Here is an 8,190-nt window from a genome sequence, read left to right as displayed (position 1 = left end):
TGGTAAAATATGTTAAAAATGGATTATTTTAAAAGGAGAGTAAATTACAATGTGCAAATAAGCATTAAATAAATAAATACAGACGTCTAAGCATTTAAATAACAGACTCTTAATCTGCATATATCTTCCAGATCCTAGTCATCAATAACCTAGTCACCCTGTGGGAACGCTAGTGGCGATCAAGCCAGATTTATAGGAATACTAACAGGGGGTTTCTACAAATATTCTATTAAAGAAACCATTTTAATTCGAAGTCGTTATTTAGACCGTCTGGTATTAAAGTTTTCATATCGTATATAGACTTCATTTCAGTTTTTGCTAATGAGGTTTCTACACCTTTTGATCTCCAGTGGTTCTCTACTTTTTTTATACCCATCATAACTCTAATACCACTGGTTAAACATGAATGTTTTTCTTTAAAATGCAGCGATAGAGAGTGGTTTGCAAAACCTTTTTTGATATTTCTTAGATGCTCCATCCATCTTTCTCTTAATTTTCTTGTGGTCCTCCCTATGTATTGAAGACCACACTCGCATTCTATTATATATACACAATTCGTTGTATTACATGTGATAAATTTGTTAACCTTAAAACCTTTTTGGTCGTTCTTGAAGTATATTCTTCCACCTTGGATGGTTGGGTAGTGTGGGTCCTACAAATACTGCATATTCCACAATTATATTCCCTATATCTCCTAGAGGGGGCGCTGGCATTTTCATTTACCTTATTTGTACTTTGGGTGACGTGTGTAGGTCACCAGATATATACCAGCTGCATTCTTTAGTATTTGGATCGCGGAAATTTATTGATTTTTCTTTTATCATCACAGCATTACCTGTTTCTCTTCTCAGCCATCATCACAGCATTACAGGATTTTCACTTCAGCCACCATCACAGCGTTTCCAGATTCTCCCTTCAGCCATCATCACAGCATTTCTGGATATCCCTCTCAGCCATTACTCTGCATACCCGTATATCCATTTCACAGTCCATCTGGATTCACCTTATACATGTCAATGTGCTGAACATTTGTTTATTCCCACTCACTACAGTTTTCTCCTGCTACAGTTATTAGTTTGTTATTACTGGAGTTTAGTTATCTTATTGTTCATGTCTACCAACATTCACATTAAACAACCTACTTTTCAGTTTAAACCTGTTCAGGTGTTTACTCCTGTTACCACCCCGGGTCCACAACAAACACAGACTCTAACACTATGTCACCATCCTCACTCATAGAGGGCTCATTTCAACCTTATATCAGTTATTACTATCCCATAACTAACCCCAAAAAGAAACGCATGAATTATCAAGGGAAATAGATTAGGCAGAGACCCTGACCCCCGAGGAATGGTCAGAAATTAGACTAGAAATTGCAAAAAGCTCAATTTTGATTCGAATAAAAGAATATTCCTACAAAACTACTATCTTTGGTACTTAGGGCCTGATTCAGAGCTGGACGCAATTAGCGCTCGCTCATTCATAAAAAGGGGGTGGCTATTCAAATGATCCGTTCGCTCTTTGCGGTCTGTTCACGCCTCCATGTCTGAACGAGCGAACAAAACTTGCGGACTTTTATTTGAAAAATACGCCCCCTGGCCGCTCGCATCCTACGTCATGTCCGCTATTTATTAGATTAATCGAGTACATCGACCAGGGTATGAGCTGCTCGCTATTCTTGGGGTTGGTTTTTGCTACCACAATTTTGCGAGCAGTTCGGGCTATAAAATAACCCAGTGACGTGGACAATGACGCTGCTGTTTTATTTATGCACACCCATAAAACGCCCGTTTTGACCTTTAAGCACGCCTGCGTTCTTAATTCCACTCCCCGTTTTCAAGCACCTTCCCCTGTTACCACCCACATACGCCTCATCCTGTCACTCAAAGTAGCAGGCCTTCGCTATATAGCGAACAAACGATTTTCAGCCGCACTGACTGGTTTGCGCATGCGTATTATAAACCGTACGCATGCGCAGAAGTGCGAACATCGCTCGGAACGAGCATACTGCCGCTTACGAGCGGCTCTGAATCAGGCCCTTAGTGCCTATGCATCTTCACTCAGTTTACCCTTTGTCTTCCGATCTGTGCTGGAGATCATGTGGTCAAAGGGGAACCCTGCTGCATATTTGGTGGACATGTCCTCTCATTCAGCAGTTCTAGTCTGAAATTCACAAATTAATTAGATCTATAGTCCATGTAGAAATTCGAGGGTCTCCTTCTTACACTCTGCTATCCCAACCCATTCCTAATATTTTGCGCCCACAGCAAAAATGTATCAAACATATATTAAATACGGCCAAATACCAAATCGCAGTGTGCTGGAAATCTCCTACTTCACCCTCATTGTTTTCTACTATTAACACTATATGGTCCACTTATAGATTTAGAACACATCACATCAGTTATTCATGACACTCCAAATCAATTTGTAAAAATGTGGTCCCCTTGGACAAGTCATTTTGGGGCTGAACCATCTCTAACCACTGTATAGCCTCGCTCTTCCCATACCAAGAGCTGATGATACAATTGACTGGCAATTCCCTCCCTCCTTTTTTCCCCTTTCCCTTTTCTCCTCTCTTTCGTCTATACTCCACCAGATTGATCAGCTGTTTGCCCAACTGTGGTTACACTCATAGGTTGCTATTCATTTAAATCTACTTTGACTCCTGAGTATTAATACTTAGATGTGCTATTATAATTATTGCAATAGTGGCAAGCATATGCACCTGATTACATTTGTCATGTCACAGTTTTATTGTTATTTTGCTTTGTTTTCTCTTCTGCTTTTTTGACATGACATCTTCTGTAATGTCTTATATGTCAATAAAAAGAATTCTAAAAAAAAAAAAAAAGGGAAAAATTGTATGTACTGCTTATATAATGTTACAAATTGTGCTAAAGTATTATAAGAATCTTATGAGACATCCATTTATTTCAAGATACACTCCTGAGGAAGTCGATTTGACAAAATGTGTTGGGTGCTTAATGCAAGTGTGTCCTAAAGGGGCAAAAACCTACTGTCAAGGTCTCAAAATCCATAAGGGGCAAGGACAGCAAGTTTATTCCAACTACCCCATAACAAGGCCACATTGCATGTGTCATGTAATGAAATATTTTATATACAGACATATTCTATAAATGTTTTAATACACCAATATTAAACAGAAAGAAGCTGATTGGTCGTATATTTTGGGTGTCTCTGGTGTGAGGGTCTCATTGTAGAAATTGTTTTAAGAAGACTTCTTTATCCATTCATCCTCTGGTCCAAAAAGAGGGAGTTCCCAAGGACACAGAAAGGTCCATACAAAAGGAAGGACATGCTGCTATAGAAATTATCTTTTTGGTGAACATTTGAACTGTGATTGAACATTCTGAACTGAATTGTTGGCACACCATAGGAAAACTATCTACCAAAAATTCTTATTTGGTCCTGTGATGACATAGGATCATACCTGGGGTATCAGCCTATCAAATATATCATTATTGAGCATAATGAATTGAGTTTTAATTGATACTGTATTAGCATATTATAGGTATATTGTATGATATATAATATTATAGAGAACACTGTTTGTTCCAAGTTGGCACAAAAGCTACTGAACCAATTCTCATGAAAACTGCATTATTTTGTTGTGGAAACTCCTAGAAATAACCTACAATTTCTTACATCTTGATCAAGTTAAAGCTGAGCAAAAACAAAATTTATTGACATCATCAATGCAAGATATTGGTGTGGCACAATGCGCGTGACCGGTAATGGTGGGGAGAGAGGTGCTTTGGGCCTGCGTTCATTTGAATAGGATAGGCAGGGCTGGATTAGCCAATAAGCAAAATAAGCACATGCTTAGGGCATCAAGGGAAGGGAGGCACCACAGAAATTTTCCATTGCCGTATTTACCATGGACAATATGGTGCAAAATTGCAAATGGTGCAGCTGGACCAGGTTCCACAAAAAGGGACAATATATAATAATATTGTAATAATAAAGGTTAATGATATACATTAATTTTGGGAATACAACAAAATTAGAATCTGGTAACTGGTAAACTGCCACACGGTCCACTGTGGCCCACGTGATCGTTCTTGTCTTGGGCATATCATCTGTCCCATTCAGTCGTCTACTGAGAGTGCAGTGGCGCTCAGTACAATGTTGCATGGTGTATCTATAAAGGGTGCAGGGTGTGCGGTGTGGTACACCCTGCACCCATATTATCTAATACTTACCTCTCCGAGGTCCCGCATTGGGTGTCTCAACCCTGCACAAAATGTTGGAAAATGGATTCCTCACTATGCATGCCATTTTCTCAGCTACCGGCACATGCGCAGTAGACTCTGGGCACAGATGACTTTGTGTTTTTTGTGTTTTTTTGGGGGGGAGGGAGCAAAATATATATGGGGGGAGCAAAATATTTTCAGTGCTTAGGGCCTCTAAAGGTCTTAAGGCCTTATTCAGCAGTGCACGTAAGTCTGTGCCCTGTGTGACATTGATGTTAGTGGATGAAGGCACTGCTGCCACCAGTCTGTATAGCACTGCTGGTCACATGGGCTCTATGCAAAGCAACACGCTTATGCATATATTCAATAGGCCATTAAAGCAACATTTTTTGTACTATATCATTCAGTGCTGTACCGAACCCTCCAGATCAGGCACCTCATGAGTTAGCATGGGAAGCCGATCTCCCTGCCCCCAATCGATGATGAGGGATGGTCAACCAATACGTCCAAAATTGTAAAGGCTTCCATAAGTGATTTCACTCATTATTCCCCTCTACTCCAAGTTCCTGCTGGAGACTCTGTGGTGAGGGTGGCACGTTCTACCATACATGGTGGTCCTGCCCCATTATTAGCTCTTACTGGAATCAAGTGTGGGACCTGATAGCACAGATCACAGGTCTGTCCATAATATGAGATGTCTCCATAGCACTCTTATGTGCCCCAGCCAAGACTGCTAGTATATTTCAGGATAAGATAATAATCAATATCCGTAACACTGCAAAATCTCCGATAGCCAAAAACTGGAAGTCTCTAGTAGCACCCTCTTTAGCAGCCCTTCTAGCCCAAGTTTATTTTGTGGCATCCATGGAGCACATCCCGAGTTTACAAAATTATACCGTGGCCACTTTTCACAAAGTTTGGTCCCTGTGGTACCAATTCCAATCTGCACCTCTTCCTGGTCTCTGCTAACCTCCTTTTCCTTCCTCCTTTTTATCTTGTATTGGTTTCTTTTGTTTAACCCTCCCCCCCCCACTACTTTTGACAACTTCCTTAGTCATAATGTATTGTTTTTTTTTTTTTTCATTCATTTTGATTGAAAGTTTGAAACATGTTGGGTCTTTAATTTGGCCTCTTGGAAGTTTGTTTATGTTATATGGGTTCTATTATCTCTTTTTATTAATAACTATTTTTTTCAGTAAATGGTTTATGTTGTTCCTTATTGTGCAGTTTTATTGTACAGTGACTATGTTTACCCATTTTACTGTATGTTTGTTTTGAAAAAATTAAAACCATTGTTATAAAAAAAAATGTCAGAAGAGCTTTCATAGTGGGCCCTCTGTTTGAAAAATGACAGGAGCTGATTGGTTGATACTTTATCTCTCTCCAAAATTTGATAAGTCTCCCCCATAGTAGTGCCAGCACCTCTGCACCCTGGGCTGGCACCTATGCAACCTTCGCTAGATACATGGTAAATAACTGTGTTATGTAAATAGTGCAGAATATGCTGCTCCCACATGATATACGTAGCAGAAGTGCATGGTACATAGGCCCCTTAGAGTGGGAGGAAAATGAAGACTGTCAAAAATAGATTGGGTACTTGTGTACTTTACGGACTCATTGCAGAGAGAACCCAATGAATGTTTTAAATGGTACTTGTGTACTTTATGTACACAAGTACCGAAAGTTGTCCCCACCTAAAGAAGAAAGTTGTCCCCTCGCGGGCTCGCCACTCTTCGGGCTCGGTGGCTCGTTTCAAGGTTGTATTCCCCTTCTATGCCCACTTGGATGGTAGGTGTGACCGGATGCTTCCAGCCCGGACTCCCGATTACAGGTTGGGGTTTCAATCTCCACGTGACTTTGGGGTATCAGGGATTCCCGCTTACTGTCAGTGACCATCTGTCACTGACTCCACCCACTGCAAAGTGGGCGTAACGATGCTGCCGCCACCATCAAACTCTAGCATTGGCGTTTGGAACCGCTTCTTAGGTACACTCAGGCTCCTACTGATGGTGCCTGGAACCACTCTGCTGCATATGCGTCGACTAACTGCCATTACACACCTCCTGTTTGGTGTTGGCTGTTCCCACCTGATCCCTCGCAATGGACCAGGTCTGCCCGGTAGCAGGCAGAGGGCTTGAGTTTCAGAGACACCTGACTCATCCCAGAACAGTAGGAGAACGGAATAGCGTTTGGCGCAATTCTGTTGGTCGCAGGGTACAGATGCAGTCGAAATAAAGGCAAAAGATGTTTATTGCTCAAAGTCTTAAAAAAGACCCTCCCGTCGGATTGAAGGGGAATAATCAGCATACAAGAAATCTTATCAATCAGGAGTTCTTCTCCACAAAGGATTTTCAAATATGTACAATTTTACCAGGCACGAAGCCTTCTTTTATGCTACTCCACTACACATTACCACAGGGGGTAAGTTCGCCTTGGGTTCCTTCTAGCCAATCATGCTAGCTCACAAAATATAAATAAATAAACATATCTTACATTTCAAAGATACTAACCTAATTTCCTCTTCACCACCCAAAATCAGTTGGCTTCCTAAAGCATAAATTGAGTTAGCATATACTGTCTCTCAAAAGGTAAATAAAATGCAAATTTCAAGGGCATTTGTCCTTTTACATATCTACAACTAAAACCAGTTTTAGATTTCCCAGTTTTAACACCTCCTGAGTTCTTAGGAAGTTACACCCAATAGGAGCTCCTTAAAAAACAAAGGCATTTTTTTTTCCACATTTGCTGGGTATTGTACACAGACACAAAGAGGAGCCTTCCTAGCCCACATTTCAATGAAAGTGACGTAAACGAAGGGTTTAGTCACTACGTCAGGATAATTAACATATCACTAGGAGGTGACATTTGACTTAAATGTTACAGCCTTCTAAAACAAAACAACTTATACATTCCTTATAAGTGCATAGGCTAAATATGTAAAAAGTACAATTCCACAACTGCGCACAGCACATTGAATGACTTGTTCAAACACATTACTTATACATTCGCAGTACGTGGCGCACTGCGCCTAAAGGTCCTTTTAAAAATGGTGCCGCGGCATGAGGGTTAATCTCTTCAGTGCCGTGGCAGCCATTTTGATCACGTGTGGTCGGCCTCCGGCCACAGTAGGCAATGACGTTGCACACTGGCTGATGACGTCAGGGTCCTCTCCGTGAAGGGGATTTAGACATTACCATGATTGATAATAATAATGAGTGTAGGACACTTTTTCAATTTTTTTTCAGTTCTAATATGCTTTTGAAGCCCAGGTTGCTTAGAAGGTACCCAGTTATGAACAACTGGCAGCAAAGTTCTTGGTATTGCAATTTTAGATGCACTGAATTATTAAGGTATCACTTTACATACATTTATTACAAAGCATGATACTACCTGCATTAGTAGCTACCTTTCAGAATGAATACGGCTGCTCAAGTTAACTCCACACAGCCCATTCTAAATGTCTATTTACTAAGCCTTGGCTTGAGATGATGGGCCATATTCAATTAGAGGTGAAAAGCCTTTTTCGCCTGTTTTTTTTAGAACATTTTGCCTAAAATTTTTTTGCCAAATTCAGTTCCAGGACAATTTCGCCTAAGCAGAAACAATTCTCCAAAAAAGATTCTCCAATCAATAGCAGGTGAAAAGAAGTGCAAAATCTTTATTTTGTGGTGCAAACGTGGGGAAACGACTCAGAACCCTTGGGACAGCCCCCCAAAGGACAAATCTGCAAAAAAAACAAAACCAAAAACCTAATAAAAACACCCCAAAAAAGACATGTAATTTTGGGGGTGAAAATTTAAAAAGTGGGGGGATAAACATAAAAAGTAGAGAAATAGACTTCTTGGGGGTCCCCAAGGATGGGTCACGGGTTTTGGGATTGCAGGTGTATGCAGCAGGTGGATTTTTCATGTTTTTAAAAAGTTCACTTTAGAGACATAAAAACATGCTAGCCCCCATTTTCAAGTACCCCAAA

This window comes from Taudactylus pleione, unplaced genomic scaffold, assembly GCF_031769625.1.
Source record: "Taudactylus pleione unplaced genomic scaffold, aTauple2 ptg000006l, whole genome shotgun sequence".
NCBI lineage: Eukaryota > Metazoa > Chordata > Amphibia > Anura > Myobatrachidae > Taudactylus > Taudactylus pleione.
Note: the sequence above shows the minus strand (reverse complement) of the source record.